An 8,593-nucleotide genomic window follows, 5' to 3' on the forward strand; every position below is an offset into this window, starting at 1 on the left:
AAAAACTGCCATGACGCGCGGTGTCAAACATCCTTGTGATAGACGTGTTTCATTGCGAAGTCAACAATTTGAAGCAGGGTGAATTGGATAAATCGTGCACCGCTTTCTTCTTGCGCTGCGCCCTCTCCCGCGGTACCTCCGTGCTGCGTCAGCCGCTGCAGAGCTGAGGGTATAGCGAGGGGCGGGCACCGATAGCGACGAGGATGAGATAAGCACGTTAAAGGGAGGGTCATCCGCACCACTCTTCTGCAGGTCGTTGAGAAAGAAGACAAGATGCAAGCTTGTAGTAAGCTTAACAAATGTTTGAATGTTTTACTGACAGCAAACATTTGACCGCGAAGTTACCTGGTTATTCCCAGAAGAATTCCCGGTTTTCTCTGGCGCATGCGCAGAGAACAATTTTTTGTGTTTGACTGATTTCGGATTTTTGATGGTTTGTGAGCCTTTCTGGTAGAAATGAAGTTGGGCCGTCATCAGATTTGTTTTATAACTAGTTTGCTGTCAAAATTCCTTAGATACGCGTTTTTTCTTCAAAAGTCCCAACAAAACCTTAAATTATGAGGCAGGAAAAGCGCACTGGGAAGTGCTTTCCCGAATCAACCGGGGACTTCACAGAAAAATGTTTGCTGTTGATACGATCATTTTGTTCATAGTGCTAAATTTATTTCAGAAAATGAAAATCGTTAAATTGCATAAGCAGACTTCCATATTGCGAACCGAGAGAGGAGTTACAGCCGATGTGTCCATATTGAATGCCAGCGGCTGGTCTATATCAGGTGGTGCGGGCGGGGCCCCGGGCGGGGCAGCGGCACTGGGTCAGTTGGCCCCCGAGGAATGCCCCCGAGGCGAGGTGGGGCGTGACGGCGTATGGCCAAATGTATGGCACGCCCCCTTGCTATCGTCCATCGCCCACCCCAACTCCCTCTCCTTCCTCCCTGCCCCCCAAGCACCCTTGCCTCCCCGCCTCTCGTGACGCAGCTTTACAAAACGTTCCGCGTCCAATAATTTTCCCCCCACATTTTTCTCGTCCACCGTGAAATTAATGCGCGCCGAAGTACTCCTACTAGTTTCCTAATCTGGCGCGAGCAGCTGTTCGAGTCCTGGCTCCCGGCCGAGCCCGACCGCGCAAGCTGATTTTTTTTTGTCGCATGAACGGTGATGTCTGGCTTTCTTGTTCGTCTTACTCAAGACGGAAAAACGAAACCAAAAGTGAATCAAATATTTTTTTCTCGTTGAGAACAATTGCTGTAATTTCTACCCTTCCCTCCTGCGCCAAAGCTCGCCGGGTGTTTCCTGCGATAAGCCCTGCGGTGGTCACCGCGCGGTTATTTTATTTTATTAGTTCCGTCCACGCGACACGTTGCGCCGAGTGTGCTGCTGTAGCGGAGGGGCCGTGTGGTCTGGCGGCGGTGGACACGGGATGCAGGCCATCGACAGAGCAAACAGCTGCACGTTCATTTACTTTTACCAGGTCGGTCAACTGCGGCAACCTGAACACGCTCTTTGGGAAGACTTTTTCTCCTTTTTTTCTACGCCGTATCCTCTAAAAACATCTCGTATCTTTCTGTTTTCATTTTATTTCTTGCTTTGCCCATTGTTATCTCTGCATCTGCATTGAAAGAAAGTGTGTTCTTAATGTTAGTGGCTGAAGAACTTCACATTTATACTGAGCTGTTATTCGGGCAGGGTATTTCTTGGTTTTAGGTGTCGAGTCGCGGAAGTGGTGCGGAATTACTTCGGTCAAAGGTCGTGCTGCTTTCAGTGAGAGAGGGGGAATGGCGGAACGGCATTTTAAGAGGATTATCGGCTTCAATGAGCCGAGCCACACGGCCGTTAGGTATGCAGAGAGGGGAGAGCTTACCCGTTGACGCCTGAAAACGGAGCCGCAAGGGGAGGGGGGGGGGACTCTTCTTTTCCAAGTGGCAATTTGAGTCATGCTGTTTCCGGAAATTGATTCAACGGCACAGTAAATATTATCTTGTGAAATTGACTAATGTTTCATGGACTGTAAAAAAGTTTTACTGAATATCCAGTACTTTGAGACTGAAGTGTTTTTTTTTACAAACCAGTAGTCTACACTGAACTTAGGACTGAAATTTCAGTAGTGCCTCACCATACCACTTAGTCTGAAAACTCAGTCAGCCAGTAAGAAAATAGTTTTGGAAATGTCAAAAATGAACACATGGCGAGCGAACACTCTTGTCGGGGCAGAGGGCTATTCCCAAGTGGAAGACTCCATTCGGGGGTATAAGGACATGAGCCTGGCCAAGAACGTAAACAATTTTGAGGAATGGTATGATAACAAGATTCAGAGTGCCAAATCTGAAAGACATCTACCGGACTTTCAGAATGTTTTTACAGTTTGCAACTTACTTTGGAAGATGAATTATTTTCATCTGTGGAGACAACCGCAATCTTAACGAGAACAAATGCTTTACCTGGCCTATTCAAAACGCCAGTCTGTATCTCACTGAAGGTTCAAGAAAGTATTCTTTTTTACACTTCAGTTTTTTCTGTTAGCCGCTATTTACTGCTAACAAGAGATCATTTTCTCCTTTTACAACCTCCAAATAGGTGTATGCTGTGGCTGTGACACATGTATTGTATCGAGAGCAGGGCAACTTGCGGCACGACAATAAAGCGGTCGACTCTGCGTGTGTGAAATAATTTGGCGCGGCCAGTACGCGGTAGTGCTGGTGTCGCGGGGCCCCGTGGCACGTGACACGTACCAATCGGCCCTCCCAGCCGAGCCCCGCTGAGTGAGTCTCACTCTTTGTTGAGCTATTTGTCCTATCTCTTTGACTACCCAGAAAAAAAAATGCCGATCAGAAATTACAGGTCACAAACTGCCAAGATATTTTGATTTTCATCTCAAACTGTCTACAAGACCTTCTTTGGTACGATTCGGTTTCGAAAGATGACCTTATCCACACCAAATCCTAATTCGGGTACACTAAAGACAGTAAAGACGTATCCTTTAGTTGAGAATTTTCAAACAATGCAAGAAAATATTTGCACCTTGAGCGTTCTGAAAATTCTAAATTTCTACCCGTTTAGGTTTACCGTAACGCAAGAAGACTTTTAAAAAGAGTAGACTTTGAATTGCATTTCCCTGTGGTCTGCAAACGAGCAAGCACATCCGTGCGCCAGTTTGAGACGCATATTCGGGAGACAATGCGCCTGCCAACAGTGAATGAAACCTGTCCCTCTCGCTCCCTCTCGCTCGCTCTCGCTCGCTCTCGCGTGGACAACCAGCCCCAACGCTAGCGCCCCAGGCCAGCCACCCGTTTGAAGACGCCTCAGCTTCAAGGCGACGGACTAGGAGAGTGTATGAAGAGAAGACAATGCGCCGCAAGCGGGCGAGCGGGGCTGGGCGTGGCGGGGCGTGGCGTGGCGAGCGTAGCGGAGCGTAGTGGGGCGGAGCGAGCGGAGTGGAGCACGGTGGGGTTGAGGTGGGGTAGCGGGGTGAGGACCAGCACGGCGGGCCGCTCGCAGCGATCTGCTATAAACATGTTCTACGAGACACGCCGCGCAAGTTCTTGGAATGTCGTCGTAAATCTGCACACGCTTCCAGAAACGTGCAATTAGGTACTTTTATGAAAGGAAGAAATGAAAGTCTGAACTCGTCCGTTCGAGGAGTTTACCTTGCAAAGTTGCAACATTTTCTACTCCAACCACGGCATAACTATCACCCAGGAAGTGCAAGAAGGTTGGACACGTTGAACCGCGCTAAATCGCGTTGCACCGTTGCAACGGTGGACATGGATACATGTCAGAACAGGTTTCTCTACGAAGCAGTGTGATATGTGTGCTGGGCTTGGCCGAATGCAGTGGTGGTCCAGAAAGAGAGGGTTCGTAAAATGGTCAGCACTTCGGCGCACAACGAAAATATTTTTTCTTTTAAAAAGACAAATATATGCCGTCTTGTCTGCCCTCTTTGATACCGGAAGACGTTCTCACTTACTGGCTGTTTTTGGACATCCCCAACCAAACGCAATAGTTTTCACATCTGAACGATTTATATGATGGAACTAAGATCAGGGCATCCTTAACGTCAATTCAGTTACAACTGTCCAATTGTATGGCCGCGATGAACAAATATTTTCCCCCTGCGCCGCCCGTTCGCAACGCTCTGACTGCTTGGCCTCCAGCTCGGCCCGCACGCCCCTCGAGGGACATCGTGGTGACGTCAGGACCATTGCAACCCCTCCCCAGTCATAGACCCCAGGGCGTGCGCTGCCCCCCACCCTCCCCCGCCATGGGCTGATATTCCATTGCCTCCTCTCCGCTCCCCCGCCCCCCCCCTTCTCCTTCCTCCAATCGTTCAGTGGTGCAGTCGATGATTGCATGGACCGTGGCCACCTTGCTGTACTTGACGTCCACGCACCAACTAGTCACCCACGGGGAAGGAGGTCGGTGGCAGGAACACCTTGGCTAATTTCTTGTTTGACTCCAGGGCTGCCGGCTGCTTGAGGTAGCACGGAGGCTGACGGGACACGCCGTGGCGCCTCATACCGGAGCAACGCAAACTACTTTGACACCTTCTTCGCCAAGTTTAGAAGGCAGTGCCTGCCTGGTGAGTTCGGGAGGCTCCTGACTGTGCAATCTAGCAGTATGCAATATTAAAGTGTGTGTTTGTGCGTGCGTGTGTGTGTGTGTGTGTGAGAGAGAGAGAGAGAGAGAGAGAGAGAGAGAGAGAGAGAGAGAAAGACAGACAGAGACAGACAGAGAGAGAGAGAGGGGAGTTACCTCATGTCGTTTTCTAAAAGATTGGGTATACTGCCACAGCTATCTTCTTGGATGGTAGTTATATTTTTACTGCAAATAATTGTAACGCCTAAAATACTTTTTCAGGTGGAACAAACTACAAAAGTATTACGGCCACTTTTGTGTCGTTGTGATTGTTCTTGGTTTCGGGGATCACAGTCTCAACCAACCGCGTTTAGTACATTAATCGCTTGACTGGAGCCAACCTATACTCTTCTGCTAATTACGTTTGCCAGCTAATTACTTTTTTAACCAACAAAACTGTTTTGTTGATCACAGCCAGTCAAATTGTTTGTACCACTTATACTTGGTATAAAACAATATATTACAAAGAAAAAGCGAACTCATTTACTCTTTGCAAAACCCCTTATGCGTGGTATTTTGCAGTGATTATTAAGTGACTTTCCGCTTCAATGCCGATTTTTAACAGATCTTGCGACACTGAGGCTTAAAGTTTTAGGTGAAAATGGCCGGAAAAAAGTGACTGAGCGTCACGTTTCTTATTCACCTCCTGAGCTCGGGCCATGCACGGCTCTCTCACCCCCGCCAGCCCAGTTACCCAGAACACATCTGACAGGCCGCCCCGCAGCACCGCGTGCCAATTAGTTGAGTTCGGCCCCTTTGATTGAAATTGCTCCCCCCCCTCCCCTCCCACCTCTCCGTCTCCTCCCTATACTCCTCAACTATCTACCCTACCCGCCACTGCTCGCGCTCGCCGAGGCCGCTGCTGGCTGCAAAATGAATCAAAGGGGACAAGTTCCTAGACCACGTCCACTCTTGCCTTCTATAGGAGGATTTTAACCTCTTGGCGGCGGTCTAGTATAAGAGCAGTAGCTAAACAAGCATGCGTGTGAGGACAGAAGGGGGGGGGGGGTGAGTGTAGGCCCACCCTGTTAAAACAAGTTAAACAAAAAAGACGTTTTGGAGATTACAACAAAGTTGTTTCTGTTCACAAGAGTATTGCAATTCAACGGTAAAAGCCGTTACTAAACATTAACAATGTTTGTTAAATGACGACGGCTTGCGCATTTCCCAACCCAACTACTTTACTTGGCTTGTAACTTTACAAAAAAAACAAAAAAACAAAATTGTATGATAACACTATTTTCAGTTTATGTGTTTTCGTTCTGTTCGATCAACTCGGGGCTGGCTAATTTGCTTCATGCCAGAGATCAGAGCTTAGCGAACCAAATTGTTGTCCGCTAAAATGGTTATGATCAGTTTTCCTCCGGGCTATGCTTCGCAGTAAAGCTTTGGCGAGCGGTGCTACGGACCGTGAGGGCGCATCGGCTGAGGATGAGTGCTAGAAGTAGCGTGCTGGCTCCGCGTGGGGAGGGGGGGGGGGGGTGCTCTCTCCCCTCTCCCTCCCCTCTTCCCCTCATACCAATCTTTCTATCTGCGACCGCGGCCTTCGAAAACCATAGAATTATAGTCGTGAAGAATTATGACCCATTGTCATACTTTTTGAATACACTCTCAGACCTGTACTGTTTCTTTTTTGGCCGGTAAAACGTTAGAATTCCTTACAGCAGGAATTACTGATCAATTTGTCAATTAGTAGACGTATAGTTTCGTTCAATACTAAAAAAATCAAATTGTCAGTAAAGTAAAAAGGAATTGATGCGTATTACTGATACTATAGTTAGTATTCCTGCTGCTTGAGAACCTAACATAAGCTCTGACCAGCTCTGACAATGGGCGGCGTAAAATCAGTTATAGGATGAACGTGTAAGAGTGATTTACTGGTTTTGGGGTTAGTCAACTCGTTAAGGCCGCAGGTTCCCGTGACACATTACAAATGCAACAATGTAGTGCGTGCAAGGGAACCGGCTGGGTGGTAGGCTAAACCAGGTTGATTTCTGGACTTTTCTTCCCGTGCGGTCCTGTATACTGTCCCCGTTCCCTGTCCTGAGTCCCTTTCGTCCGCAGCCTCGTGTTGTGTAGTATCGGAGTCAGGCGCTCCGCGTCGCGTCGTGCTGCAGGCCGAGAAATATACGATAAATCTTGGACGAGATACCGCTGACTCTGCGATCCACTGTATGGCGGCCCGGTGCCGTCGGGTGGGGGGAGAGAGAGGCTGAGGCCGTCGGGGAGGCGGCCCGGCCGCAACCCTCGTGCATAGCAGATAACAAGGCTCCACCAACCCCACCCCTTTCTCCTGATTGCCCTATTTCTTCCACACTGTGCCCTTTTCATTCAGTAAGACCTCCTTCCCCCCTCCCTCTTGCCTCGCTTCTCACTTTGCTCTTTAGCCCATCCACATCAGGTGAGAGAGGCTGCCGCAGCCGCCTTCGTCGCCGAGGTGAACCGAGGGACTTAAGTTAGATCATGGCATAGGGTGTGCCCTCCCCCCACACGCCCGCACTTGTCGTGTATCTTTCATTCTCTTTCTCACTCCATCTTACTAAACTTTTGACACACACACACACTAGCTCTCTCTGTCTCTGTCTCTCTCTCTGTCTCTGTCTGTCTCTGCCCCCCCCCCCTCTCTCTCACTCTCTCTGTCTCTCGCTTCTCCCCTTCTTTTACCTTCTTGTCTCTGCTCCCTGTTTCGTGCCTCTCTTCAGTGACGCATAACGTAAGGGGCTCATGCTGGTCCACTCGGTCAGCTGGCCTGAGTGCTGTCATGTGGTCAGAGTGTGGGTGGAGGGTTTTCTCTGCCAGGCCCCTCCCGGTATAGTCTGTGCCGGTCTGGCACAGAGAGTCATACTCGGTCAGGTCCCTGTAGGTCTGGTTCCTGTTTGTCAGCTCCCTGACGGTATGTCTCTGTATATCATACCCAGGCCCCTCTCCGTAGGTAACGTCCTCCTGGTCCCTATCGGTCAGGCCCCTGTAGGTCAGGCCAAGTGGGCCAGGCCTTGTAGGTCTGGTAGTCTGGTCTCTATCGGTCAGGTTCCTGTCAGTCCAGGGTCTCTCTGCCATGGTGCCTAAGCCCCTAAGCCAGGGGAGGGCTTCGTGACGGTCGGATTTACATAGGTACGAGCATGCAGGCACTCCAATCGCAAGACCTGTAAAATTGTTCACGAGGCATGAATGATGTTCAGATTGCGGTACGAGTTTATCCAACCTCTTTTGTAATTGATATTTGTGTTCCCGTAGGAGGAAGGGGGGGGGGGCTTCCTAGCAAGGGGTCGCCGCCTCCTGGGCCGGGCGAGCTCAACGGCTGGAAAGAGATTTGTAATCCGTCCGGGAGCGGGAACGGGCTACAACATGGCGTTGTGGTGTGGTGCGGTACAGTGCCTTTAGCGCTACATGATGGCTCAAAAAGAATACTTGAGCCTGCGGTCTTGCTGTTCTCGCACACCTCATACAAGCTGCAGTTGCACAATGGCAGTGCGGCTATTCGGCTGCGGCTGGGCTGCCTGCTTGGCATGAGCCACAACATTCTATCGCTGCACAGTTTACGGGGAAAAAACGCGATCCTCCATATTCATTTTCAAAGTTAGGAAATCGTGTTTAGAATCCGTGCTCGTCATAGAGAAAATAGGTAGTTGGTAGGGCTTCCTACCATCGTATACTACGGCCTCGAGTGTGTAAAAAACCCCGCGCAAGCGTCCGCCGTGCGATATAAACAAATAAAACAAAGAAAATCATGAGGTACATGAGGGACACCGAGACAACGCCAAAAGATCTTCGACGTCTTTGGAAAGGCGCGCTAAGAAGGGAGGGTGAGAGTGTACAGCACCAATAATAGTGCAGCCTGCCCGGCGCACGCCGTTAACTAGAAATAGAACTCGACAATGATGCACACATTAACAGTACGTGGGCTGCTACCTTACGGGTTGCTATGTTAATGCGTGAGATTGTGTGTGTGTGTGTGTGTGTG

General features: G+C 49.6%; 1 protein-coding gene and 1 long non-coding RNA gene across 19 annotated transcripts in view; one reads left to right on the forward strand and one right to left on the reverse strand.

Moving 5' to 3' along the window:
• LOC127749798 (uncharacterized) overlaps positions 1 to 8,593 on the forward strand; it is a 210,102-nt gene that overhangs the window by 114,300 nt on the left and 87,209 nt on the right. Inside the window, exon 3 of the long non-coding RNA XR_008011362.1 lies at positions 4,457 to 4,576. This is a non-coding gene — a long non-coding RNA (uncharacterized LOC127749798). The remainder of the gene's footprint in view (positions 1 to 4,456; positions 4,577 to 8,593) is intronic.
• LOC113218380 (potassium voltage-gated channel subfamily KQT member 1-like) overlaps positions 1 to 8,593 on the reverse strand; it is a 188,648-nt gene that overhangs the window by 94,088 nt on the left and 85,967 nt on the right. The gene's annotated exons all lie outside the window — the stretch shown is intronic.

This window comes from Frankliniella occidentalis, unplaced genomic scaffold (assembly GCF_000697945.3).
Source record: "Frankliniella occidentalis isolate FOCC.00 unplaced genomic scaffold, Focc_3.1 Scaffold94, whole genome shotgun sequence".
Taxonomy (NCBI): Eukaryota; Metazoa; Arthropoda; class Insecta; order Thysanoptera; family Thripidae; genus Frankliniella; species Frankliniella occidentalis.